At 58.6% G+C, this 26346-nt stretch overlaps 1 protein-coding gene across 1 annotated transcript in view; it reads right to left on the bottom strand.

Moving 5' to 3' along the window:
- Positions 1 to 26346, bottom strand: part of ZMIZ1 (zinc finger MIZ-type containing 1) — a 166013-nt gene that overhangs the window by 134959 nt on the left and 4708 nt on the right. The window contains 1 exon segment of the mRNA XM_032607301.1: positions 9039 to 9119. The gene's annotated coding sequence lies outside the window, so the exon portion shown is untranslated.

The following is a 26346-nucleotide window of genomic DNA, read 5'->3' as shown; positions in this document are numbered from 1 at the left end:
GTGACCCTCACCCTGCGAAAACTCCTCCTTGATCTTCACATCTCCCTGGTGCCAGGGGCACTGGGCATCACTCATTCTGTTCCTTGCATGTGAGTCTTGGCCCAGCCTGTGTGCCACCTGAGGGCTAGCATAGGGTCTTCTGCTTCCTTATCTCCCCAGCAGCTAAGCACAGTCCCACCCAAAGAGTAGGTGCTTACTAAATATGACTGCCTTACTAACTGCAGATGGAGGCCGTGAGGAGGGCTAGCTTGTGCAAGGGCCCTGTACCAGGTGCCGGCACGAACCAAGGACCCGGCAGGACTCCTGGCCCAGGGAGGAGGCAGAGCTGCTGGCCCCAGCCCACACCTGGGCTGGCGATGCGAGCAGGATGCCAGTGGTCAGAGAGGTGTAGCCCAGACCCTGAGCCCCAGGCTCTGACATCATCCCAGATGGGGGTGAAGGCCCTGGTGGGAATAATTCCTCCTCTGCCACCTGCCAGGACCCAGCTGCCTCAAACGAGGTCTTATTAAGGCAAGGACTGGTTTTTCACCTCTGCTTCTTAACTCCCCTGAGCACTAGTGAGTGGAAAATGGGAGGGAATCAGGGAATGAGAGCCTTGTCATTTCTGGAGCACGTTGCCCTCTGCATGGATATTCCTGGAAACCTTCCACGGGGCGTCCTTGGCTGGGGTGGGAAGACTTGGGGTAGAGTGGGAGCTGTTGAGTTAGTGTGGGTTGAAAAGGGCCCACTGTTCAGGAGCAACTGGCCCCTTGGTCCCTGTCGCAAGACAGCTCCCATCTCTCCCCAGGAGCTGTGGAGGCTGGTTTAGGGCTCAAGCCTGGCAGGTCTACGCATCCCAGATGGACCGTCCAAGGAGAGGGGTGACAGGTGGCTTGGTGTGGCCCAGAGACCAGACCACAAGCCAAGTGGCCTGCTTCCAGGCCTGCTCCCCACTTCTCCCTGGGGACCTGGCCAGGCTTGTTCCACTCTGGGCCTCAGTTTCCCCATCTATAAAAAAGAAAGGGCTCCGCAGGGCCATCCTCTAGTTCTGACACTCTAGGTTTCCATGTGGGCTAACTAATAAAGCTCCGAGGTCCCTCAGAGGAGCCAGACGACCCCATTCGCCCTGCTTCCCTCGGCCAGGCCCAGGTCAGTGGGCTAGTTCAGCTTGCTGAAGAGATCTCAGATCTGAGTGGACTCGGCAGATGCCTCCTGATCTAAGGCCTCCTGCAAGGCCCAGAGGAATCACCGCTAAATGGCATGTCACACCCAGGGAACAGCTTTTGCGTCCCTAGGGCTCTGGGGCTGGCAGGCGGCTGCTGACCTGAACAGTCTGTGGCCAGAGGGAATGGGCTGAAACCCACAGATCTGACTCTGGGAGCCTGGCAGACGAGACACAACAGGGAATGTCTTTCTGATTATCATGGGGCTTTAAGAGCAGAAAGAGCCTTTCCAGATCATCTAAACCCCTGGTTTATTCACGAGAAAACAGCCACAGAGAGGGACAGGGCTTGCCCAAGTTCACCCAGCAAGGCTTTGATACTGTCCAAGGCCCTACCTCTAGGCCAGCTCCCCTTGGCCGGCATCAGTGTGTCCCAGACAGGCCTGATCACAGGTGTTGTATGGGGCACCAGTTAAAAATTCAGAGCCCTAGGCCCAACTCTAACCCACAGAATCAGACTGCAGGTAGCCCAGGTGCCCAGGTGGCCTGTGTGTGTTGGCTCTTTGGAGAAGTGTCATCCTGACAGTTCCCACTCCAGAGCTCCAGAGAGGACCCAGAAGGCCAGCGTCCCTGAAGGAGGGAAGTATCTGGGTACCAGATGTAACAAATGTCAACCTCAAGCAGCTGCTCCAGTGCTGAGGGGTGGGAGGTGTCTCTCTGAGACTTCAGTCAACAGGGAAGACTGGCACCATGCAGCCACTGCTGCATTCCAGCCTCACAGCACTGCCCGCAGGTGGGTGGGCTTCTGCCCACTTACAGATAAGGAAACGGAGGGCACCAGAGATGAAGTAACTTGTCTCGATTTGCACAGTTGATAGGTGGCAGAGCAGGGATTTGAACCCAGAAGTGTCTGTCCCTAAGACCCTTGCTTTAAGCGTGTGTCATACTGCATCTTTTATCACACTGAAACTGATACCGGTGGACCCGGGCATGGTGAGCTCTCCAGCAGCAGAGGCGTGCAAGCAGCTGCTAGAGGAGCCCTGGCAGGCACGGGATGACCTTGAGCAACCCTCGTGGAGCTGTGACTGGGGAGAAACTAAGCTGGATCAAGGATGCAAGGGTGTTGGTTCGTTGTGTTTCTTCCACACACAGAGAAAAATGGTCCAGATGATTTACAGGTTCAAGTGCATCAAGGTCTTCCTGGCTCAACTGTTGCAGCTGCCGGGCAGGGGACACCTGGGAGCTTTGGCATTTGTTGGGGGCAGAGACAGAGGGCCACAGGGGGTTGGGTTCCTAGACGGTGACCATGGTGGAGAGTCTGGGTGGGGGCAGGGCTGAGGGAGCTCACCAGGGGCCACCCAGTGAGGGCTGTCCCACCATAGGCTGTCCACCGACTGAAGCGCGGGCCAGAAGGAGGGGGCACCAGGGGAGCATTCCACGAAGGTTATGAAGCAGAGATGCTCCCATGGGCTCTGGAAGAGGCCCCCAAAGATGCCTCAGGGAAGCAGTGAGGGTCCCAAACAGCTGTGAGGCAAGATGTGCTGGTTCCCAAACTGGAGCTGAGGAAGGGTGAGAAGCACTTAACAGGAGAGACAGATGTGAGGGAAAAGCTTCCATACATCCCCCTGCTCTCCATTAACAAGGGTCGGGGGGCAGGGGCTGGGGCTCCCCAGTCAGCTCTCTGGGGATATATGTGGTTCCCATAACTCGGGGGCTCTGGAAGGTTTCCTGAGCACGGTCTGCCCAGCAGCCACGGCAGCCCGACACGTGTGGGACCACCCTGAGGTGACTGCCCCTCCCTGTAACCGCCACAGCCCAGAAGTGACCCATCTGACAAGGAGACCCGCTGCTCAGGGAGCCGGGGCTGAAAGGGCAAACGTGCACCATGCAGCGCACGGCACTGTTTCTCACAACCTGTGCACAGCCTCAGAGTCCTCCTTAACACAGCCCGCCCTGCACATTAAAAACTGGCATGCCGGGTAAAACCTCCCTGCCATCTCCACAGGAAGCTGAGGGCGCACGGTCCGGGTGCCTGCTGGCTTCCTGCTGCCATTCAGCACCGGTGTACCAGGGCCTGTGCGGGGGACACGGTTCAGAGCTGCCCTGAGCCTTCAAGGGGCGTATACCCCAGCGGGGAGAGAGCAGGGGGCTGGTTGGAGGAGCAGAGACCAGGAGAGGCCACAGGTGCATGAGGCTGAAGGAGGGGATGGGTGTGTCTCAGGGAGCGCACACACGCTCCGCAGCCCCTCCGAGGGGGCTCCGCCTCGGGCAGGGGCCCCTCAGAGGGAGGACAAGCCCAGCACCTGAACCTCCTGGCCTCCCAACGCAGTGCCTCAGTGGAGGCAAACAAGAGTACGACTGTCAACTGAGTGGGCAGCAAAGTGCAGTCAGCGGGGAGGGGAAAATCGGCTTCAGAGGGAGGAGGGCTCTGGGGCGGCTGTTCGGCTGCCAGTCTGCCCCTGAGAAACATCTTGTCTCTGGAAGCCCCTCCGGGCAGGCGGGGACCCCAGGCATCTCCTGACCCTGTGGGAAACCTCTGGGTTCACAGGGACACACCCGCTGGACACCTCTGCAACTCAGACTGAGTCCTGGATGATGTGGGAGGGGGAGGAGGACAGGGGCGTCCTCCCTTCCTGGGCTCCAACCCGCAGCCCCATTTTCTAAGGGGGGTTGGAAAGAAGCTGGGGGTGATGGGGGGACTGGCCCCCACTGTGGCACAGCCTGTGAGAGACGCCTTGGTCTGGGGCTGTTTGGGGATTAGGTGGGGACGCTCGTGAGCACTGGAACTCCCAGATTATCTCTCCTCTTTTCTCATCGAGGTTCGCTCCCCTGGGTACTAGCTACACTCCTGCCTGCCTCAGTTTACCTTTATGGCCAGTGCGGTGTGCCCAGTTCTTTATTCTGAACAGCAGGACGGCAGCAGCCTTGCCTACAGCGAGCATACTCGCTTTGCAAACTCTCATCGGCAAGATTTCCTTCCCCAGCCTCAGTTTCCCCGCCCCCGGAAACAAGGAAACCGGGGCCGCCAAGGCTGCGTGGTCCCATATGGCAGCCGAGAACCACACATGGCAACTGAACGCCGGGGCCCGCAAGGTGGTGTCCGTGTTAGATACACAACAGGTTTCGAAGACTTAGTATGAAAAAAGAGTGTCAAACATCCAATATGCTATCATCCCAACACGTAATGAATACAAAATAAAAGACGCTGTGGCGGGCGGTGTGATGAACACCCTGCAGGGCGTCCGAGTATGAGGAGAGGGTGCAGAGCTTAGGAGAGTTCAGAGAGGAAAGGACCAGGGCCTCTGAGGAACGGAGGCCACGGGGCCCAGCGAGCAAGAGGCCGTGTCCTATCCTGTGGAGGGAGCACGGCTGGAAGAAGGCTCCCAAAGGTTCGAGCCATGAGGCAACAGGGCCGAGGGCTCTCGAGGCAGGACGAAGCGCAGGAGAAAGGTGCAGCAGTGGGGACCGGTGACAACGATGGGAAGGGGGCGGCACGGTGGAGCTGCAGCTCAGGACGCCCGCGAAGGAGGCTGGGGCCTGAGGGTGGTGGCCTCGAATGCCAGGCTGGGTGGGCCTGGCACACAGCAGGCACTGGCAGAAGACTGGCTGGCGGGGGACGGGGACCCAGAGAGGTCCCCGAGGGCATCCGGGTGAGTGGGGGCCACCAGGGCCCACTGCCCACCTCACAGGCCACTGAGACCGTCCCGGCCCGCGGTTCTCAGGGGGTCCGCCCTCTGGCTCCTTCTCCCCTCAGAAGAGGACAATTTATTCATTCATGAGCATACAGCCCCTCCCTCCAGGCAGCCAGCTCCTGGACACCTCACTTCTAATTATAGTAGGAATTTCATTAGTGCTGGAGGGAAACGCCAGGTTTCCAACCGCCTCTGTGAGTGGATGCAGGCCCCCTCCTTCTCCCCTGCTCTAGCTTGTGGCCAGTGGCCCACATGCCCAGGATGGCACGGAGGGGAAGCCGTGGGGGCAAATCTCTGAGCCAGCAGATCGGGCTCCATCCAGAGTGGTCGGCATGGCGGGTTCGTGGGGATGGGACGGTGCCTGCCCCCCGGGCGTGGGATGGGGCCCACCACACACACAGCGCACAGCCTCCCAGCGGCGGGATTGTGGGGCACTGCCTTGGGCATCTCCAAAGAGCAGGGCAGGAGGACGTGTGCTGCCAGAGCTGGGCAAACAGGGGGAAAGATGGCCGGGTGGGAGCCTGGGAGGCGTCAGTTCTGCAGAGTCCTGGGATGATGGAGGTGATGACACAGAGCTGAGAGGGAGGGAGAGTGGGGCTGCCGCCGTGAGAATAGAGGGGAGCTGGGCAGGAGAGAGGCATCCGCGCGGAGAGAACCAGACAGAAAGACACAAAGACATGCAGGGGCAAAGAGAGACAGACAGACAGACAGACACGCACACACACATGCACACAAGCTGGGATCTGGAGGCCAAGGAGAGAAGAAGTAAAGAAAACACCAGGGCCAGGTTGGCCAGGCTGCTCTGAGGACTCCCCAAGCAGACCCGCCCTCCTCCCCACGGCGGGCCGGCTGGGACCACCCACTCTTAGGACTAGACTCAGGGGTTGCGCGTCTAGAGCAGGAGGCATGGACCTCCAAGAACCATCTCCTTCCGTGCCCGTGGGCAGCTGCTGGGATATGGCCAGCTGGGGGCCGGAAGGTCAGCGCTCAGGGGCCGGGCATGCTTCCCCTCCAGGGTCCCTCAGGAGCCCATCTTGTCCCCAAAGCTGCCCCTCAGTCAGCTCTGCCGTGGTCACCAGGGCGGCAGGGCCCATCTGGTCAGCCCGAATGGGAGGCTGGAGCCGAGCCTCGTGTGTGCGGATGGCCTGAGGTGCCAGGTTCTTGACGGGAGGTGCACACAGGGGTGGGGGCACTCCTATATGGGCGGGCACTCTCCTTTCCTTGCACACTCACGCATATTCACATACGTCGCAGCCTAGATAATCACACACACCTGTTCATGTGCACGTACCAGCACACGAGGGCACACACACACACCTGCACACTCTCCTTCCCTCCAGAGAACAGGCACCAAAGCAGTGGAGTCCCGCATGGACAACCCCCCCTTCTCAGTGGCCTCCTCCAGCCTTCCCAGAGGGGAGAGGCTTCTCTCTCTGCCAGTCCAGCCTCCTCGGTGTCCAACCCGGGGAGCCTCATGCTCTCACCCAAACTCAGGAGTGATGCCTGAGTGCTATGTGCAGCCCTAACCCCAGCTTGCATATTTTCTAGCGACGAGGAGCTCACTATCTTCCCAGAAAGCAGCTTGAAAAAAAAATCTCCAGACAGCTCAGACTCCTGGAAAGTTGAACTTGAGGACACCACAGAGACAGTGTGGTTGCCACCGAGGGGCCCGGGCTCTGCTGGCCAGAGTCTGCCTTTCATCAAAGACTGTCCTTTCATCATGAGTTTGGAAAGTGACATAACTAGGCTGTCACCCTGGCTGTCACTCTAAATTATAACAGAACTAGAGAAACAGTGTTCTGTAGCCAGGACCACCTCCTTGACTGATGACAGCTAACAAAGATCCAAGAAAATCATTCATTCATTTACTCACTCAACTGATAAAATATCGGCCAGGCAATGACCACGTGCCGGGCACTAGGATGTGGCAGTGAACAGGCATCGTCGTTTAATATTCTTTCCTAGTCGGACACTTGACCTTCGCCCATTTTACAGGCAGCAAAGGTGAGTCTGGGGAGAGGCAGCGGCTTGCTTAGAGTCGCGCAGGGAGCTGATGCTTAAGGGCAGAGCCTCACACACGATGCTGCTGCTGGCACTGACCATCTGCTAGCCCCGGGAAGAAAGGGAGAAGGCTGCGCGTCCGCCATCCCCACCCCCAGCCGTTTCTAGGACACCGAGGTATTGATTACCACCCTCGCCTAGGAGTGGTTTTCTTTCCTTTTCTTTTTTTCCACCAAGGCTTTCTGTTCCTCCTTTTCCTTCTTTTAAAAGAATAAACTCCAAGCCGCTTCTATGATTAATTACCAGCTGCCTAATGCTCCTCCACCAGCAGTTTCTGGAAAGGGAATGAATTACCTTGAAACACATCCGAAAAGAGAACCCACCGTGAAGGAGAATTTCAAAGGTTACCTCGCAATTAGCAGCGGGTTCCCCTAGCCTTATGGAGTTGCCGGCGAGCCCTCAGGGGCGGGGCAGGCCACCAGCCTTCGGGGGCCACCCACCGGCTCCTGCGGGCAGCCACGCTTGGAGGGCTGGCCAAAGGCCGCCCGGTAGAAATGGGGGTTGTTTCCTGAGCACCTACGTTGAGCCTGCCCTGTGGCTCCACCCCTGGTCTCTAAAGCATCGTGGGCTGCTTAATTCCCAGGTACCTCTCCCGGTTCAAATCCCCACTCCACCGCATGCAGCTCTATGGGTTTCTTAACCACACTGAGCCCCCGGAGAATGAGGCATTCAACATACCTCCTCATGGGATTACTGTGTAGAGAAATATGTATTTAAGGAGCCTAGTGCCTGGTACACAGCCGACTCTCACCAAGCTGCAACACTTAAAATATTCCAGGCTTCCAAGCATCCTCGTAACAGCCCTCTCAGAAACGTTGGTATAATTATCCTCATTTTCAGATGAGAATGCTCACAGAAGGGAAAGGACTTGCCCAAGGTCGTGCAGCTGATAGGAGGAAGTCAGCATTTCCTACAGCAAGAAGGGAGATCAAGGCCTGCTCCCTGGTTCCAGAGTCTGGCTGAAGCGTAGAGGATCCCCAGGGCTCGCCTGGCCCTGCCTGTGGGCACCTGGGAGCACTGGGGCCTCAGGAGAGATGCTGAGGGCAGCAGGGAGACGATCGGGCAGGGCCTCACGTCAGGACGAAGACTCGGGCTCCCCTGGCTGGGCCCCAGAGCCTTGGGACAAAAGGCCCTGGCCCAAGTCAGCATTTCTGTGACAGCCTCTCATCTCTGGGTTGGGAGCCACAGAGTAAAGAGGGATTACACGGGTTGCCCTCTGGCACAGGGCCAAGTGTCATCAGCCCTGAAATGCCACTCTGGGATGAGACACACTGGTGTCCGGGCCTGAGGCAGGCCCGGGAGGCTCAGCTCGGGACCTTCGGGCTCCAGCTGTTCCCGGGAGTTCCCTGAGGGGCCCAAGCCCCCTCCCTCATCAGGCTGGACGACCACTTGGTCTCTCCCCCGTCACTGGTGGGCCCTCAGGGAGGAGGGATGGTGGGAACTGAGGTGTGCAAGAAGAAGGAAGGGGCCCTTCATTGCTAAGGAAAGTGACAGGTCCAGAGCGTTTACTGTGTGCCAGCTGTGCCAGTGCACCTGTGGGCGCCGGTGCTGTGATCCCAATCCCTCTTTTACAGACAGGTAAACCAAGGCACAAAGAAACCGCACAAGGTCATGGTGGACGAGTGGCCGGGCCAGGATTTGCACACAGGCACTCTGACCCCAGAGCCCAGAGACTTGTGAGCGCTCAGGTGTGCGCCTCAGTGTGACTGTGGGAGAGAAGGGGGTGGGCCAGCCACAGCACCCAGCCCGGCGAGTAGGCCTCTCTGCCCACCCAGGCCTCTTCCCGTGTAGCTGCCACGTTGCTTACGGTGAACGAAGCCCATGTGCCACGGGCTTGAGTGGCACAGACAGGGCTGCTGTGCCAATGCCGGGGACGCCAAACCTGCCCCTCTTTCTGTGTGCATCTCCCCACCCCTGCCCTGGCAACCACTGTAGAGACAGGCCAGGCCTAAGAGGCCCCTCGAGGACCCTCTGGGGGCCGACGAGGTCTCAGTGCGGACGGGGTGGGTGTTGCACCCAATCCCGCCCATGAGGGCAAAGGCGCAGTGTGCCGGGGCCGGCACCTGTCCCCCACTCAGGACATACTGCCCCTTCCCCAAGCATCCAGGCCAAGCTGCCCACCCCCAGCCCAGCCACACACCTACCTCAGTGACCCACGAATCACCAGCGTCCCACGTGCCGGTCAGCAGCTGGCGGTCCCTCTGCCTCACTCCAGCTCCATCCTGCTGCAACGAGAAGGGTGGTCAGGGACCACTCACAGCAGGGGCCCCAGAAATGACCTGCTGCCACATCTCCGCACCCCACCCCAGCCACACTGCCCACCTGCTGGAACGTTTACTGCCGGCCAAACCATTCGTCCCCACTTGACAGATGGGGAATCTGAAGGATGGAGAGGAAAAGGGGCACCACGCTGGGGAGCCCTAACACAAACAGGCCCCTGACACCCCACATCTGCCAGCTACTGGCTATGTGATCGTGGATAAGCTCCCGGCCTCTCCCGGTTTCAGTTCTGTCACCTGTTAAATGGGATCACAGTGATCTCTCCTAGGGTTTCTGGGAGGATCTAAGGACATATGGTGACAGAAGCACTCGACATTCGTTCATTCAGTCAAGAGACGTTGAGCAAACAGCCTGAGCTGTGAACAGGGTAGTGGTCCCTGACCTGCAGGAACTGTGATAATAGGCAAAGAACCAAACAATACATAATTACAAGTGATGTCTGCCAAAAAGAACGAGTACAAGGGTGACCGTACACAGCATAAACTCAAGTTTCAGGGGTGTCTCTTTGGGGAAGTAAAGTTGAAGGATAAGCCAGAGAGAGGCAGGCCAAGATGCATGGAACAGTGTTTCAGACGCAGGGAAGAGTATATGTGAAGACTCCAAGATAGGGTAAAAAGACTGGCTCAGCAGAAGACTTGAGAATGCGTGGTGTGGTGGGTGCGGTAGGGGAAGGAGGGGTGGGGTGAGTGACAGCCAGGAGGCTGGCCTGATCACTGCGAGGGTGGATGGGAGCCATGAGAGAGTCTGAGCAGCTGAGGGACATGAGCTTAGGTCCAGTCTGAACAGATGCCCATGGCTGCTAGGGAGAAGGGCTTAGAAGGGACAGGACGAGCCAGGGAAACCAGTGGGGGGGGGGGGGGCTGCCCCAGGGGTCTGGGCCAGCGACAGTGGTGCTCAGAGGAGAGGGAGCAGAAGGCAGCAGTGGCAGGATCCGCTGGTGCGCTGGGTATGTGGGGACCCCAGTCCCCCTGCCCCCCATGGCAGTGGGTCCAGCTGCACCATCTCCACAATGAGTCACCAGTACTCCCCTCTCCTCCCTACCCACCGGGCCCCACGGGAATCCAGGAGGACCAGACCCAGGGGCCTGGCCCGGAGGCTTCTCTGGAGTCCTGGCTGCAGGGTGGGAGCCACAGAGCCCAGAGTTTGAGTCCCAGCTATGAAGGCACCTCGCTCGATGGTTCCGGATGGTCGCCACGCTCCCTGCACCTGTATGCCCTCCTCTAAGAAACGGGAAACCATGAGACTTCCCTGGAGGTCCAGTGGCTAAGGCTGCATGCTCCGGGTTCCACCCCTGGTCAGGGAACTAGATCCCACAGGCCGCAACTAAGAGTGCGCATGTTGCGATCAAAAGATCCCGCACGCCGCAACTAAGACCCAGCACAGCCAAATAAATAAGTAAATATTAAAAAAAAAAAAAAAAAAAGATACGGGAAACCTGCCTACAGGGCTGAGCGCCTCTTAGGATGAGGCCCGTGGCTACAGCAGGAGTGGGCGTGCACAGGCCACATTAACTGTGGGCTCCCACACATGTGAGGGTCTGGCGGAGGCCTCAGACCCGCTCTGCAGCAGGCAGGGTCTCCCAGGGAGTGAAGTGGGTGCCTATGGCTTCAATAAAGGGCACCAAGGCCTGGCATTTGAGAGGTGGGCTCAATGATAAAAATGATCTAGTTCAAGTCCTGGTTTCATCCCCTTACCATGTGGCTTTGGACAATTTCTTAAACTTCTCTGTGCCTCTGTTTCCTTATCAGTGGGAGGCAATATAGAGAGAAGGAGGGGTCCTCCCTCTAAGAGTGGTACAGACAGTATAAGGTAAGGCATATGAGTGCCGGACAGGCAGGTAGCTTTCCGGCCATGTCAGCGGAGGCTAAATTACCTTGCAGGAGCTGGCGCTGGCCTCCATGGAGCGCTGGGGTCCTGAGCCCCAGGCTCCCACAGCCCAGCCTGGTACCTCCACCCCACACGGGAAAGAGAATATCTCTGCGTCCTGACTCTTTTGACTCTGGCAGTCCCCAAACTCTGCTAGCCATGGGGACACAAACGGCCCTTGACTCCAACTCTCCCATTTCACAGAGGAGGAAAGTGAGGCCTGGAGACAGCAGCACCTGCCCCCGTCCCGGGGTCACGCAGCAAGTCAGTGGCTGGGGGAGAACTGGAAATCAGCCTCCTGTTTCCCCACTGCCCACAGCTCAGGCCTTTCCCAAAGGCAAGCTGGCCGCAGACCCACTGGCAAAGAGAAAATAATTATTTTGGCAGCTGAGACAGAAGCCGGAAAATCCTCGCTCATTCGGTGAGCGACATCCAGGCCCCAAGGAACAACGCCTGCCCGTCCTGCCTCGCAGAGGCGCCTGGACTATGGCGCACACGCTCGTGCCTCTCTGCCCCCAGCCATCCCCAGTTCTTTGCTGTTGGGCTTGGGCAAAGGGGCAAACAGACCAGAGAGGGGAAGAGACTTGTCCAAGGTCACACAGCAAGGGCACCACGCAGAGGGGACACCAGGATATGAACTCCCCTGGTTGGGGACTGACCCTTTTCCCCATGAACCTGTATTGGACCCCAACCTGGGAAGGAGAAAGGACTAGGAGCTCACCTTGATTGGGTCCACATTAGGGGTTATGCCTGGGATATTCCTTTAGCCCTCGGTGAAATGCTATGAGGTAGAAACTAAAGAGCATGCCCAATTTACACACGAGGCCTAGAGAGCTTCTGTAGCTTCCTAAGGTCATGCAGGTAGTAAGGCGCGAATAAGTAATAAGAACAGAGCCCGGACATGAGCGGGTGGTCTGCTGACACTCAGACTCTGCCTACTACCAGATGACCAGCCAGGGAGCCCACACCCTGCCCAGCTGGCACTGGACACCCGGGCTCCCTTGACCCTGTGCTGGGCCTCACTCACACTGGCTGCTCAAACATGTTAGGGTGGAGGTGGGGGAGCGCAGGCCCAGGTGGGGCTGTGAACACAGAGGTGAAATCATCCATCCCCAGCCCCAGCCCCCTGGGTGCCCTTAGGTGAGCCTCCCAGCCTGTAAGGGTCTGGCCACCTGGTGAGACCAGGGACAGGTGTCCCGTGCCTGCTCCCAGCCTGAGCAGACCACAACCATAAAGGACACGGATCCACGCAGGTAAGTGTTCACTGCTTAAAGGGCCCTCGGTGCCATGGGGTGGTGCACAGCCTGAGACTCAGGGCCCAGGGGGGTGGTAGGGCCCACCCAGGCTCCCAGAGGGATAGGTGCCCCACTGCCCAAAGGGCTCTCCTGGGCATCCTCGTCTCAGGACTCTTACTCCGGGTTGGGTGAGGGGGACGCTCTGACCACAGGGCCACTTCTGGCTGCGAGGGCAGGAAGGGGCAGAAGACGCGGTGTGCAGATCACATGTTGAAACGTGCTTTCACTCTCATCGCGTGTCTGGCGCTCTCGGGGGCAGGGCAAGGCGGGAAAGAGTACCCATTTTGCAGAGCAGGACACTGAGCTCCGAGGGAGGGTAGAGTTGCCAGGGGTGTTGCAGGCTGGAAAGTGGCAAGGCTGGGTCTGGCAGAGGTCACTCAGGGGTGGGGACTGTCCCAGGACTCAGATGGATTCTCCCAGCCACAGTCACCTTCCCATCCCCTCCTCCTCTAATGGATCCCCTGGGAGGAAGGACCCACCTGGGTGTGGGCTTGGGTGGAGACACCAGGCCAAGCTGATTGGGGCTGGGGCTGGCCCAGAGAGATGCAGGGCTGACTAGGGATTCTTGGAGGACAGAGGTGCCCGTGCCACAGGGTGTCCAGGATGTGGGGCATCATGAGGGCTCTGTGCCCGTGGCTAAGTGACCAGTTGTTCTCTAAGCCGCCAAGGGAGCCCACATTCTGGCCTGGAGCCCGGCCCTAGCCTCAGTGGTGAGGTCGAGGGCAAGGGTGGGTAGAGCTGGGTTTGAATCCCTGCTCTGCCCTTTAATGCTGGGCGACCTTGAGCCAGTCACTTGGCATTTCTGATCATCTCCTCTCTAAACAGGGACTAGCTGCCCCTCCAGATACTCACCCACCAGGAAAGGCTTCAGGCTGACCTTGTAGAGCCTGATGTTAGCCAGAGCACTGACCTATCCCCAGGCCTCTGGGAGAGGGGACTGGACTGCCCCGCTGTGGTCGCAGGGCAGGGGACCACACGAGTGGCACTGCTGAGCTGAAGTTCAGAGCTCTTGTCATCTGCTGCTAATCACACACACGTGCCCCTCATGCCCTGGTGGCTGTGAGGGGTTAACGAGACACGGGTATGTAGATGCAGGTGCCACGCAAGAACAGGTCAGCGAATGGTGACTGTTAAAGTCTGGGGGAGGTTAACTGTCAAGGTCATAAGTGGTCAAGTGGGGACCAGAACACGGTCATGTGGGCACCCACCCAAACCGGATCCAACCTGCTGCTCCACTGGCTGAACTGGTCGACCTGAACTGGCTCTCACGGGGGGCTGGTCCGCCTCACCTGAGCTGGACCAGGCAGCTCTGCCTACCCCCACTTTACAGATGGGCCGAACAGCTGCTGGTTCAGGGGCCCTGCACAGGCAGGGTGGCCTCAGACCCAGCTCCCAGGCTCACCCGGGAGGCACGGGCTCCTTCACCTCCAAGACCCACCCAGGGAAGCATCCCCTTACATGACCCTGGGAACAGGCCCGTCGTCCTACCCGGGCAGCCAGTGCTGGCTCCAGGAGCAAGGCAAATATTTACCCCAGTGGTTATCCAAACCAGGCAGGCTGTCCCGCCTCCCACATTCCTGGAATACATGTTCTCTGACCTCACCAAGCTGGGGGAATCCAGACATGGGGAAGAGACAGAGATAACCAGTCACCCAGTTTTAATTGGGCCTACGTGGAAACCAAGGCCTGATGGCCAGGAGGAAAAAGGCAGCTCTGAATTGTCTCTCTAACTACTCACCCACTAGGGGAGGCCCCAGGCTGACCCTGTAGAGCAGGACACTGGCCAGAACACCGACCTACCCACAGGCCACTGGGGCAGGGAGCTGGACCACCCCGTGTGGTGTGGTGGGCAGGGGTTACACCAATGCCACCTCTTGGCCTGCAGTTCAGGGCTGTCACCAGGCCTCAGATACTCATACCTGCTGCCAATGACACACACACAAACACACCCATTGTGCTCAAGATGTGACAAACCGGCAGACTGCCCCACCTGCCAGGGCCCTTCCTCAACAGCCCCAGAAGCTCTCACTGCCTCACTCCGTCTTCAGCACGTTTCTGTCACCAGGGAACCGCAAGACCTATTTTATAGATGAAGAAACTTTGCAGCAGATACCAGTGGTCACGCAGCTGGAAGCGGTAGAACGTGCCCTGTCTTATCACCCCAAACCCCGCCTTCAACAGCTCTGTGGTCCCAGCTCTGCCCATCGGAACCCTGTCCACCCTCCGGTGCCCAAAGGACCGCCTACACCAGGCTGCCTTCCCTGATAGTTCCCCCAAGTGAGCTTTCCCTGCCCAGAACTTCCAGACATTTGGACGGTGTTTCTTTCTTTCTCCTTGCATACAATTAAAACTGGGTGCCTGGTTATCTCCAGCTGTGAGACCCTCGTACTCAGTCCAGGGACAGCGGGGTTGAGCACAGAGGCTTGGGCGGCCCCGAGTGCTCAGGGGAGGCCTGAAATCCTGAGTCTTTTCCCCAAAGGACAGCAGCTGCAGTTGGCCTCAAGGAAAAGATAAGTAAAGAGACCTATGAAGCTGGTGGCTTGGGGTCTGGGGAAACTCCCGGCCAGGGCTGCCTGAGAATCACAAACTACCCTTGCTTCAATAATCCTGTATGTCTTCACTTCTGCTGAGAATATTCGGAGCTGTTCTGACAGCCTGCCCGTACCCAGGCCCGGGAAGCCCAGTGAGTCTTGTCTGGCCCTGCCCTGCAGGTCCTCGCTGCATGCCCCTCTTTGCGTGCCCCTCGGCTTCCCGCCTCCCTCTCTCCTGCGTGGAAACTTCGCAAGTGACTGGGGCAGGGCAGACAGGGAGATTCTGCTGAATGAAGTGTATACCTGACAAGTCTGCTGCTGGGCCCTCAGGGATGCCTCCAGGTGGGAAAAGCTCTGGTGGTCAGGAGACGCCCAGCACAAACCTGGGGCCACACCTGGTACCGCGGGGACGGAAGCAGAGGGTGTTGGGAAAGGTAGGGGCTTCCAAAACCTCTCTGCCCACCTAACGTCTCTGAGACTTGGTCTCCTCATTTGGAAAATGGGGGCTATAAACGGACCTCTAGGGGTTGTTCCTTCATGTTTGTTTTTTTCTTTAACATCTTTATTGGAGTATAATTGCTTTACACAGGTGTGTTAGTTTCTGCTGTATAACAAAGTGAATCGGCTGTACCTATACATATATCCCCATATCCCCTCCCTCTTGCGTCTCCCTCCCACCCTCCCTATCCCACCCCTCTAGGTGGTCACAAAGCACCGAGCTGATCTCCCTGTGCTATGCGGCTGCTTCCCACTAGCTATCTATTTTACATTTGGTAATGTATATATGTCCATGCCACTCTCTCACTTCGTCCCAGCTTACTCTTCCCCCTCCCCGTGTCCTCTCTACGTCCATTCTCTACGTCTGTGCCTTTATTCCTATCCTGCCCCTAGGTTCTTCAGAACCAATTTTTTTCTTTTTTTTTAGGTTCCATATATATGTGTTAGCATACGGTATTTGTTTTTCTCTGTCTGACTTACTTCACTCTGTATGACAGACTCTAGGTCCATCCACCTCACTACAAATAACTCAATTTCGTTCCTTTTTATGGCTGAGTAATATTCCATTGTATATATGTGCCACATCTTCTTTATCCATTCATCTGTCGATGGACACTCAGGTTGCTTCCCCTTCATGTTTGTTTATGCCATGCATCCATCCATCCATTTCCTTCTCCCGACAGCTAATGACACTGCCTACTTTACGCCAGGGAAGGAAGAGAAGGAGAGGGAAAAGAGTAGGAGAGGATGGGTGTGGAGAGTAGGGCACGGTCGAAGGCCAACGTCGCCGGCCTGGATGCTTCCCAAGGGTGTCTGCACACTGTCTAATGCGAGGCGGGCAAGACACAGAGTAATTCTAGGACAGAGGGCTGGAGGGCAGCAAAACGGGGTGTTGAGGGCATCGTGCTCTTGAGAAGAGCCTCTCAGGCAGGAGGGCACCCCTCCTGGGCGAAGGCCCAGAGGCTTGTTGGGAGAAAAGCCTCAGACTGAAGAGAAAATGACAGATGAAATCAGGAGCAGGGGACAGCTGCGTTCAAGGGCACATGCAGACACATCCCCGGGGGCCCCGCCAAAGCTTCACCCAGAGCCCAATTCCAACTTGCTGCGTTATCAAGGCCAGGCTGGAGAGGCCTATCAGAGGAGAAAGCCCTCGCCCTCTCCACGAGCACCATCCAGGCCCCGAGGAACGACGTTCACCCAACCTGCCTCTCAGAGGTGCCCTGGCTCATGGCGCACATGTGTGCCGAGCCACCCAGCCTCTTGATGCCGGGCTCGCGCAATGGGGCAAACTGAGACCAGACAGAAGTTGGCTGTGACTCGTGGCTCACTCCTGCTGGAGGAAGAGGGCTTCCCAAGCCGTCAAATGAACAATGTCTCCTCTAATCAAGGGGGGAGGTACAGCGTGGACTAAGGGCACATAATGTGGCTCTAGACTCTGACACGACAGAAGGTGTGTGTAGAGTGGCTCTGCTATCCACTGAGCTGTGATACTGGGCAAGAAACAGCCTCTCTGGGCCTCAGATTCCTCATCTGTAAAATGGGGATAATGAGTCCCTCCCCTCACAGAGCTGTAAGGACTTAACAAGGTTATGCCCACACTGCACTTGCACAGGAAGTGCTTGGTAGATAGGGAGCGCCATTGTTCTCACTGGCTCAGCTTTGCTGCCAAGTGAAGACTTGGGGTCTTGCTGGGGAGGGAGGCACTAGATCTCTTACCAAAAAGATGGAGAAAGATCCCGAGAAGATGAATCCTGGCTTCAGGCCCCTTCTGAGGCTGATTCAAGAGCCAGCCCGGTGGGTCTGTTCCCCAGAGACAGGCTTCCTGAGGGTCACCTGCTCCCAGGAGGGGGGCCCCCAGTGCCTCCCCACAGAACAGCCAAAGGTGTTGAGCATCCTCCAGGTACAAGCTCTCTTCCACACCCACCATGTCATCAGGCCCCATGGGTGGGCATAAGCCTCACCCTCCCCAGGGGCCAGGGCCTTGCCCAGAGGGGCACCTGGCTGGGGCTGGCCAAACCAGGGACCCTACCACCCACCTGGGTGCTTGCCACTCCCAATGCCGATGATTTAAACTGAATTTTCTGCCAGTGGCCCCTCTTACAGGCTTTGTCTCCTGCCCCGCCCACTCTGCTTAGGGTGGCAGGGCCCTGTGCTGCCCATCTCAACCTCACCCCTGTGATACCCTCGATCCCAAATGCCCTGCAGCACTCATTGCGCCTGCAGAGGCGCTTAGAAGAGTCCGTGGAGGTCCTCAGTCTAAGCCTGCCACCTTGCAGAGGAGGGGACATAAGTTCAGAGAGGGCCAGGACGAGAAGCCAGACCAGCTCTGGTTGGAGGTTAGACTGAGGAGCTGAGGACTCACGCACAAGCCCCCTGTCTCTCCAGGGCTCAGTTTCCTGGTCCGGGCTAACACTGGCTGGAAGATTGGCTGAGCTGACATGACACCCATGGTTGGTGCAGGACTGGGCAGCCCCGTCAGCTGTCCGCTCCACAGGGCAGCCTGGACTCCAGGCCCAGCGCAGGCGGGAAGGTCGAGGGGCTGAAGGGCACGGGCACTCCTGACAGCACATGCAAAATGCTAGTACCAAGTGTTCCTGACCATCCCTGTCCTGGGCCAGGGGCCAGCCCCCGGCGGTCACACTCCCCAAACAGGCATCCCTCTGGGATTCTGGTCACACGTGGGCCAGGCCAGTCTGAAGCGATGGCCAAGGCCCAGATTTACAGATGCCAGACAAAGGAGAGCGCTGTTCTCGCTTGCAGGAGGTAGCGGGTCAGAGCACGGGCACTAACGTCACCCAGGCCTGGATGAAGTCCTAGTTCTGTTGCTTGCAAGCCACGTGGCCTCAGCCAAGTCCCTGCATCTCTCCCTGCCTCAGTTTACTCACGGTGCAATGGGGAGGGAGAAGGTTGCACTGGGGTAAGGGCGCCCAACCCCTGGCCCTCGGAGGAGCCAGGCCACGGGAGCACACGCTATTTGTAGGGACGCCAGCCCTCCCTGCGAGGGCAGCCCAGTCATGGTCTGCAGGGTCGCTGCTGGGAAGGCTGGGGAAGAAAAGGATTGCAGGGTGTGTTAATCATCAAACTGCATTCTGCAGCCTGTCCCAAGATGCTCCACTGATGCAGCCGCCCAGGGAAGCTTGACTGGTCCCATCGGATCTTGCTAACACCGAGGGGGGCTCCAAGCCTGTTTTTGACACACACCCTCCCTGACCTGGGCAAGTGCCTCTCGATCCCTTGAAGCCTCCATCTGCCATCTGTAAAGTGGTATTAGTGCCTACCTAATGTCCTGGGTTGCTGGGAGGACTCTAGGAGATGGAGGATGGGGCCAGGTCTGGCGATGGGCTCCGAGGAGGTTCCCTGTTCTGTTCACTGCCTACCAGGGCTGCTCCTGCCTTCCTGGGCAGCCCCAGGGCCCAGCCCTGTCTGAGCCATCACACACCAAGAGAGCGTCCCAGGGCCCCTGCCAGGAGGCACCGAGGACTCCCAGGTGCTTCCCAGCTGAGGCCGTCAGGACCAGCCTACGATGTCCCTCCTTCTCCCGTGAGGCTGAGATCTCTGTGTGTTCTTCAAGAAAGGGGCTCCCTCAGTCCAGCAACTTGGTGGGATTCTTGCCCATCAATCCTTGGGGCTGACAGAAGCTGCCCTCTGGCACTGGACCCCTGGACAGGCCAAGGCCAGCCCCACAATGGTGTCTCCCTCCTGTTGTCCACAGCACCCAGCACAGGGCCTGCCTCCAGGATGTTTGAGCAGTGATGAATGGATGAATGAATGAGCAGTCATGGGAGGGGTGGTGTGAAAACAGATTTAGATCAGAGAACACAGCAGCTGACACGTGCACAGTGCTCACCACATCCATCCTAGGCCCGGCTCTAAGAGGCACTGGCTACGCTGGTTAACCCATTAGTCCCCACGGCGATTCTATAAAGCGGTAAGGTCGTCCCCATTTCACAGATGAGGAAACTGAGGCTCAGAGACATGAAGTCACTTGCCCATGGTGTTAGAAAGTGGCAGAGCTAGATCCAGTGCAGGCCCTGGGCTCCAGAATCCACACACTGGTCCACGGTGCTGCCTGGGGCGGGGGCCCTGGGGAGGGTGGGGAGAGCAGCCCGCCCAGGCTCCAGGCCCTGCCCCAGGGATTTAAGTGGTCTGGGGTGTGCTATCTTTCAAAGCTGCCCTGGATCTTATGTACAGCAGGAGCTGAGAAACCCTGGGCAGCCCCACCCTCACTCTTCAATCGGAGAAATGGTGGCTCAGGCAGGGAGGGGACATGTCCAAGGTCACCCTGCATGTTGGGGAAGCCTGGGACCTGGAGTCCAGCTCCTCTGACTTCTCCATCGTGGGCTTGGAGCTCTTGGAAATAGCACTGTGGTCCCAGCAGAGCAGCCCACAGGCGCAGACGCCGGTGGGAGAGATGAGGCAGACAGACGCAGGGAAGGCAGAACAGCACGCAGCCAGATGACACACAGGCCCAGCAATGCCTGACTCACGGCCACCCATCCCGTGACTCCACCCACCGCCAGTGTCCCCACCCTGGCTCACGCTCCACAGACCGCTGCAACCTCCAGAGTCCCCTCCCATTTAGGACCAGAAAGCCACAGAGGGAGGAAGGAGCGGCGGGGCCCCACCCAGAGCTGGGTGGGAAACCCGGACAACCGGAGCTGGGGGGACTCCGGGACACGCAGAGGAAGAGGCATAAGCGCTGCCTCTGCTCCTCTCTGCGGTGCCCACACCCGCAGTCTGTGCTGGCCAGCGCCCTGCGGACCACGCGCCCAGGAGGAAAGCTGGCGTTGACACCCACCAGGGCCAACTCTCTCAGCCATGTGACGCCCTCTGCATCGGGGCCCCACACCTGGAAGAGCATGTTAGGTTTTTTTTGCTCTCAGGTTCCTCTCCCCAAGGACGCATTACTCCTCTGGCCAAGAACTTCAATGGCTCCCCATTGTCTACGAGGTCAGCTCCAACTCTTCATCCTCATACTCAAGGCCCCAGCCTGACTCTGACCCGTAACGTCTGGGCTCCCACCCCGGCACCCTGCCCACATTAATCCTGCTGCCAGGAATGTCCCCGTCCCTGTGGCCTGACTCACTGGGAAGGAAATTCACACCCCCCCCCCACCCCCGAGGAGCCACAGGGGTCAGACGCTGTGTTCCCAGAACCTCAAGGACTCCTCACAGTTCCCTATGCCACTGGCTCTGAAAGGCCCATTTGACAGACGTGGAGGCTGAGGCTCAGAGCGGCAACGTGTCCAAGACCACTGGAGGCTGAGTTGTCACCACACAGCGCAGGGGCTTGGGTTGCTTGGACCTACGGTCTTCCCTGTTGCTAACAAGCTTTTAGCTGGTCCACAAGGTCAGGGTGACCCCGAGTCTGTTAGCTCACCCAATGCCATGGCGACTTGGGTCTGCTCACCTTGGCATCCTGACCCTCCCTTCATCCCCCTTTGGGAACAAGCTGCAACCCCTGATACTGGGCTGGGCTTAGGCTGGGGGTACCTGGTCGGGGGAGGTGGGCCAGAGAAGCTGTGCAGCACAGTGGCCAAGAGCACAGGCTCTGCAGTCAGCTGCCCGGTTCAATCCCAGTGTAACCACCCTGGGCAGGTCGATTCACCAGGCTGTGCCTCAGTTTCTTCCTCTGGAAATGCGGACAACAGGAGTAGTGACCTCAGAGATGCTGTCACAGTGAACGTGAGTTCCTGTAGATAAAGGATCGGAGCAGCACCTCCACAGAGTGCTACAGAAGCGTTTGCAGCTCTTAGTATCGTTGCCCTGTTCCTCCCTGCACCTTACACTCAACATCACAACCAAAGGAAAACTGAAGTCCTCAGTGCACCTACCAGGGGAAGGAAGAGGGCTGGAGAGTGGCAGGAGAATCTGCCCCTCGGCACTGCACCCTCCCTGGCTTTCAGCCCACAAGCTGTCACCCTGGCCCGTCTGCCTGAGCAGGGCAGAGCAGAGAGAGCTGGCATGTTCCCCCTCTCAGGTCCTGGGAGGAGGGAGGAGGGAGGAGGGAGGAGGGCAGAGGGAGGAGGGAGGGCTCCTGCCCAGGCACAGATGCCCAGCTTGCCCCCATGTCGTCAGTGGGATGACCCAGAGAGGGGTGATGCCAGCATCACTACCCCCATCCCCCATGGCGACACTGGCAGCCACTCACGTCTCACTCCCTGCTTGGGGGCCATCACAGACACTGTTCCCCACTGGGCTGGATATAGAGATATCTGAGATGCGTTGGGGGTGGGGGGGTATCTGGGGCAGTTAACCCCAAACCTGGTGTCCTTATAGGGTATAGATTCATCCTACCCCCAAACCCTTTATCCCATGGGATGCTCCTAGCTGGGCAAAGCTTCTTCCTCTCCCCTTTCTACAGATGGGGCCCAGAGTGGGTGAGTGACTAGCCCACGTGCACCAGCAAGCTGGTGGTGGAACCCAGACAAAAACCCTGCTCTCCAGGCTCCCAGGCCTGGCCCCACTATGAGGTTTCTCTTGCCAGGCCCCTAAAGGTGACTGATCATCTAGGAGAAGATAAGTCACCAGCATGTGTGGGTGAGGGACGGGCAGGGACCCAGAGCTTCCACCAATGGGAGGCCCTGGGAGGGGGTTCGAACAGGTCAGAGGCAGGGCAGCCGCGAGCCTGAGGTCCAGCTTCCTTTCTCAAGAGGGCACGATTCCTGGCAGCAGCTCCCACGGGAAACAGTAGAAGCACCACCCGCGGGAAACATGGGGTGGGACAAAGGGGGTGCCGGGCAGGGTTTCCTGTTGGGTGGGTGACCTGTGTGCCTGTGGCCCTGGGACCAGGCCAGGGCTGGGTTTCGCCTCATCCCTGGCTCAGGCCCAGGCCACCCTGAGTCCCATCCTCCGGGCCTGCCCTGGCTTCCTGTCTCACGGGCCCCGCCCAGACCAGGAGAGAGCAGGGCCCTGTGGAGGCTTCCTCAGAAGCACCAAACTTTCCTGGGGCAGGAGTGCGCAGCTGCCCTGGCCTCTTCAGTGGCCTTTGGCCTCTGACCTCTAGACCTCCAGCTATTTGCTTCCTAGCAAGAGGCCTTGACAAAAAAGCACTACTGGGTTTTATTCCCAGAACTTCAGGCACAGCTGAGTAAAGGCTGTAGGAATCAGCCCTTCCCTGGGGATCAGATCACCATCTTCCCCCACTTCGGGCAGGAGCCATGCTGAAGCGACCAGGACAAGGGAAGAAGCTGAGCAAGGATGGATCTCAGGCCTCAAAGGCAGAACTTCCCAGGAGTCAAAGACGAGGGACAGTGTGGTACCTCTGCAGAAGCTGGGCAGGGTAGTCCCCACACCAGGGACAATGTGATGTCAAACCATGGCAGCAGCGCCCAGAGTAAGACACCTTCAACCCCCCACCCCAGTTTTGGATGCCTGGATCCTTAAGAGTGTCAGGTTCTGGGTGGGATGGGAACTCGGTCCAAGGGCTGTGGGACCACCCATGGTCTCCAGGTGAACCCAACCCATTCCGTGTGCCTCACGAGCTGGGGACTCACCTGTCCACAGGTGAGGAGGTGGTGGGAAAGGAGAAGTTAGTGGCCTGGCCCAGTGAGGGGGAAGGGGTTTGAAGAAAGGCCCTCAGCCCAGGGCACAGGCTATGGGAGAAGCATCTCAGGTCTCCCTCAAGGTTGCTTGGCAAACAGGCGACTCAGAAAACAAACAGGCCAGGAAGTGCGGAGAGCCCACCGTAGACAAAGGCCTCTTGTAGCTCAGTGCTGGGGAGGAGCGCGAACAGGAAGTGGTCTGGGCTGACTGGGGCTGGGCCTTGCCTGAGATCACCCTGGGGACAGGAATGGAGCTGGGATCCAGGTCTCCTGCTTGCTCCGTGGGCAGCCCAAGGGCCTCCCCGGGGGCTGTGCTGGGAAGGTGGGACCCTGCTCACTCAGGCAGGGGCTGACTTTGGCTTCACCTCGGCTGCCCAACGCAGGACACTGATGACAGGTCCACACTAGTCCAATCAAACAGGCCCTGATGGGGCTGTCTGCGGGCCCAGCCGGATGCTCTTCCTGGAAGCAGTGAAGCTTGGCAGGGACCGGGTCAAGGAGGCTGAAGCCTCAGGTCTGTGGGCCTGAGGTGGGCAGGGTAGAAGACAAGCCAGACTACAGCCTGGTGGGCAGCCAGGGCACCAGTTACCAGGGAGAGTTACTGAGACAGCCATGGGGCAGTAGTGAGCCTCCTGACCCCAGGGGCATACAAGCTGAGGCTGGAGATACACAGGCTTTAGAACCACCCCTGGCCAGAACCCACATTCAGTCATGGGTGGCAGGATGGCTGGCCTGTGCCACCAGCTCAACCAGTGGCCACCCCACCTCCATTCCTTTTCTGGATTGGAGTTTTCCAGCTGTATCAGAATGGCCTTGAGCTCATTAGCCCATGGGACCCTTACAGGTTGAACACCCCCAAATCCTATCACAACAGAGACAAGGTCCGACAGTGCTCTGTGTGGTCCTGATGGCAGCTCTCTGTGCCCCTCATCCCGGGCACCTAGTAGAATCGGCCTCAGTCCATCCGGGGAAAGTATGCCTAGCTTCCCCAGAACCTAGGGCAGCCTGTGGAGTCAGCCACACCCTGATCCCCACCCAACGGCTGCCTCTCCCCGGGCCTCAGCCCACCCTGAGATGTTGCTGATGCCAGCTTGGCAGTGAGCATCTCCACGGCCAGGGATGTGCTTTGTATTGAGCACAGACCTGGCACAGACTTGGTTGCCAGGAAATGTCTGTCAAAGGAAGGAGGGACAGAAGCAGCAGGGAGGAAGGGGGACAAACAGACACTTGAACCCAGGCGGGCTCTCAAGAGCACTGCCCCCAAGGCCACCATAGCCCTCCTCCTCTTCCAGGACCTGGGGGACTGTGCCCTCTATAGGTAAGACACAGCGCTCAGGTCAGGTAAACATGGAGGAAGGCCGAGGGAGGCCCTACTCAGGGCATTCCCTTGGGCTCTGCTGCCTGGGTGGGCTCGGAGAAGCCCCTCAGATGTCCGGGCTCAGGGTCTCTGCACTCTGCCCACATCTGTTCTGGAAGCCTGGCTCTGACTCCAGCCTCTCTGGAGGACAGGGACCCTCGCCCCAGCTGCTTGGTCCACGAGGGACTCAGTGATGTCTCTCAGCTCCCCTGAGGTCCCCTGCCCAACGCCGAGGTTTCATCCTCTTGGACTGGCAGTGTGGTGGGACATGGCTGCCTCATGACACGAGCACAGGGTCTTTGCTGTGAAAGGTGATCCTGTCCATCCAACAGGAGGAAAATATGTCACAGGTATGGAGGTCCAGAGAGGTTCTGGAAGACCTGGGGTGCGGACAACCCTACCCCCTTGCCTAGCCCAGGTCCCGGCACACAGTAGGTGCTTAATGCCTACCTGCTGAATTAACCAATGGCTTGCTGGGTGCGTGACAATGGGCTGACCTGGGCTCTCCTGCTGAGGGGCCAGGACTCAGCAACACGCTCTAGGGGACATCACAGGGGCTGCTGCATGCACGTGTGTCCCTCTTTGGCCTTTTGGAGCTGCTCCTGGACAGAGGATGCCCCCCCGCCCAACCCTGTTTCAGGGCTGGGCGTGTTCTCTGCAGTCAGCAAGCCCAGTATCTTTTCTTGACAGATGGAGGTAGGGGAGGTCCAGGGAGGGTAGGGGGTCAGAAGCAGTGGCCATTCCCCAGGCCAGGCCTCCCCACACCAAATCCAGAGGCCCGAAAACTCCAGGACCTGGCTCAGGGCTGTCCTCTGTCCACCGCCCCTACCAGTGTGGCCCCCTCCCCTGGCTCCCTGGCTCAGCCTCCTGGCTGCAGCTGGCCTGAACTGCTTACTTAGACAAACAGGGAAGGCAGCCACATGACTGGTTAAGGTTTCCTGGACCAGGGAGACACACACACGCACACGCGCGCACACACACACACACACACACGCGCGCACACACACGCACACGCACACACACACACACGCACACACACACACACACACACACAAACACAGCCACTTGCGGCAGGTCAGGTGATCACGCAGCCCATTAGGCCGGGACTGGGCCAGCTCAGGTTTCCCTGTGTCTGAAGGACAAGGGACCGGGCCTGCCTTTCTTCACCCAGAAGAATGCCTTCTCCAAACACTTGTTTTCTGCTTCCTGGACGTGTCAGGGACGTGCTGGATGGGAATAGAGCAGGGGGGGAGGAGGGGAGAGAAGGAGGGGAGGAAGAGCGCCCAGCCCTCGGCCCTGTCTGGTGTTTTCCTTCCGCCCTCCCCACCCAGAGGGCAGATGCCTGCTGGGAAACTGTGGCCGCCCAGCTGCTGACGGCGGGGAGAATCCCAAAGCCCAGCGTTGGATGTAGGGCAGGAGGGGAGTCGGAGCTCAGAGGGGAGTCTCCAAGTGAGTCAGTGACAGGTCTGTCGGGGCCTGGTACCCGGAGCAACAGTTTTGAAGCCAGAGTCCATGGTCTGGCCTGGGGGGCATCCAGGGTGGGAGGAAGGGGGTGTCTAGTCCAACTTGGTGGGAGCAGCTCTGCCTTTACTCTGTCATTTGGGAAAGGTCTGGGGGCCAGGGTCTCGAGGGCTCTTCCAGCTTTGGGGGTCTGTGCCTCAGATGCTCCCTGAGAACAGCAGGCCTGTTCACCTTCACAGCCCCGAGACCAGCCCTCTAAGGGAGAAGGAGGCCACATCTCTTGACAGGCAGGGCTGACACCTTGCTCCGGGGGGACAGCCACCATCTCTGTGGGGGTCTGCGGCTGGCTCCCACCCTGCCCTGGCCTCAGGCCTGACCTCCATCACCCCAGTGGCACAGACACCCACTACAGAGGCACCTCAGGAAGCCCACAGAGAAATAAGGGGTGTGGCCGAGAGTTCTCAATTGAAAGCCATTTCTGACCAGGTCCCCTCGCTAAGCTAAGCCCTCCTTCATATATTATCTTACTGAATCCTCACAACCCTACAAGGTAGGTGATGTTGTCACCCCACTTTACAGATGAGGGATTGGCAACCTGAAGGTCACACCGTTCATAAGGGG

The sequence above is a fragment of the Phocoena sinus genome, chromosome 16, assembly GCF_008692025.1.
Source record: "Phocoena sinus isolate mPhoSin1 chromosome 16, mPhoSin1.pri, whole genome shotgun sequence".
Taxonomy (NCBI): domain Eukaryota; kingdom Metazoa; phylum Chordata; class Mammalia; order Artiodactyla; family Phocoenidae; genus Phocoena; species Phocoena sinus.
The sequence above is the reverse complement of the archived record's forward strand: the minus strand, read 5'-3'. Positions and strand labels throughout refer to the sequence as shown.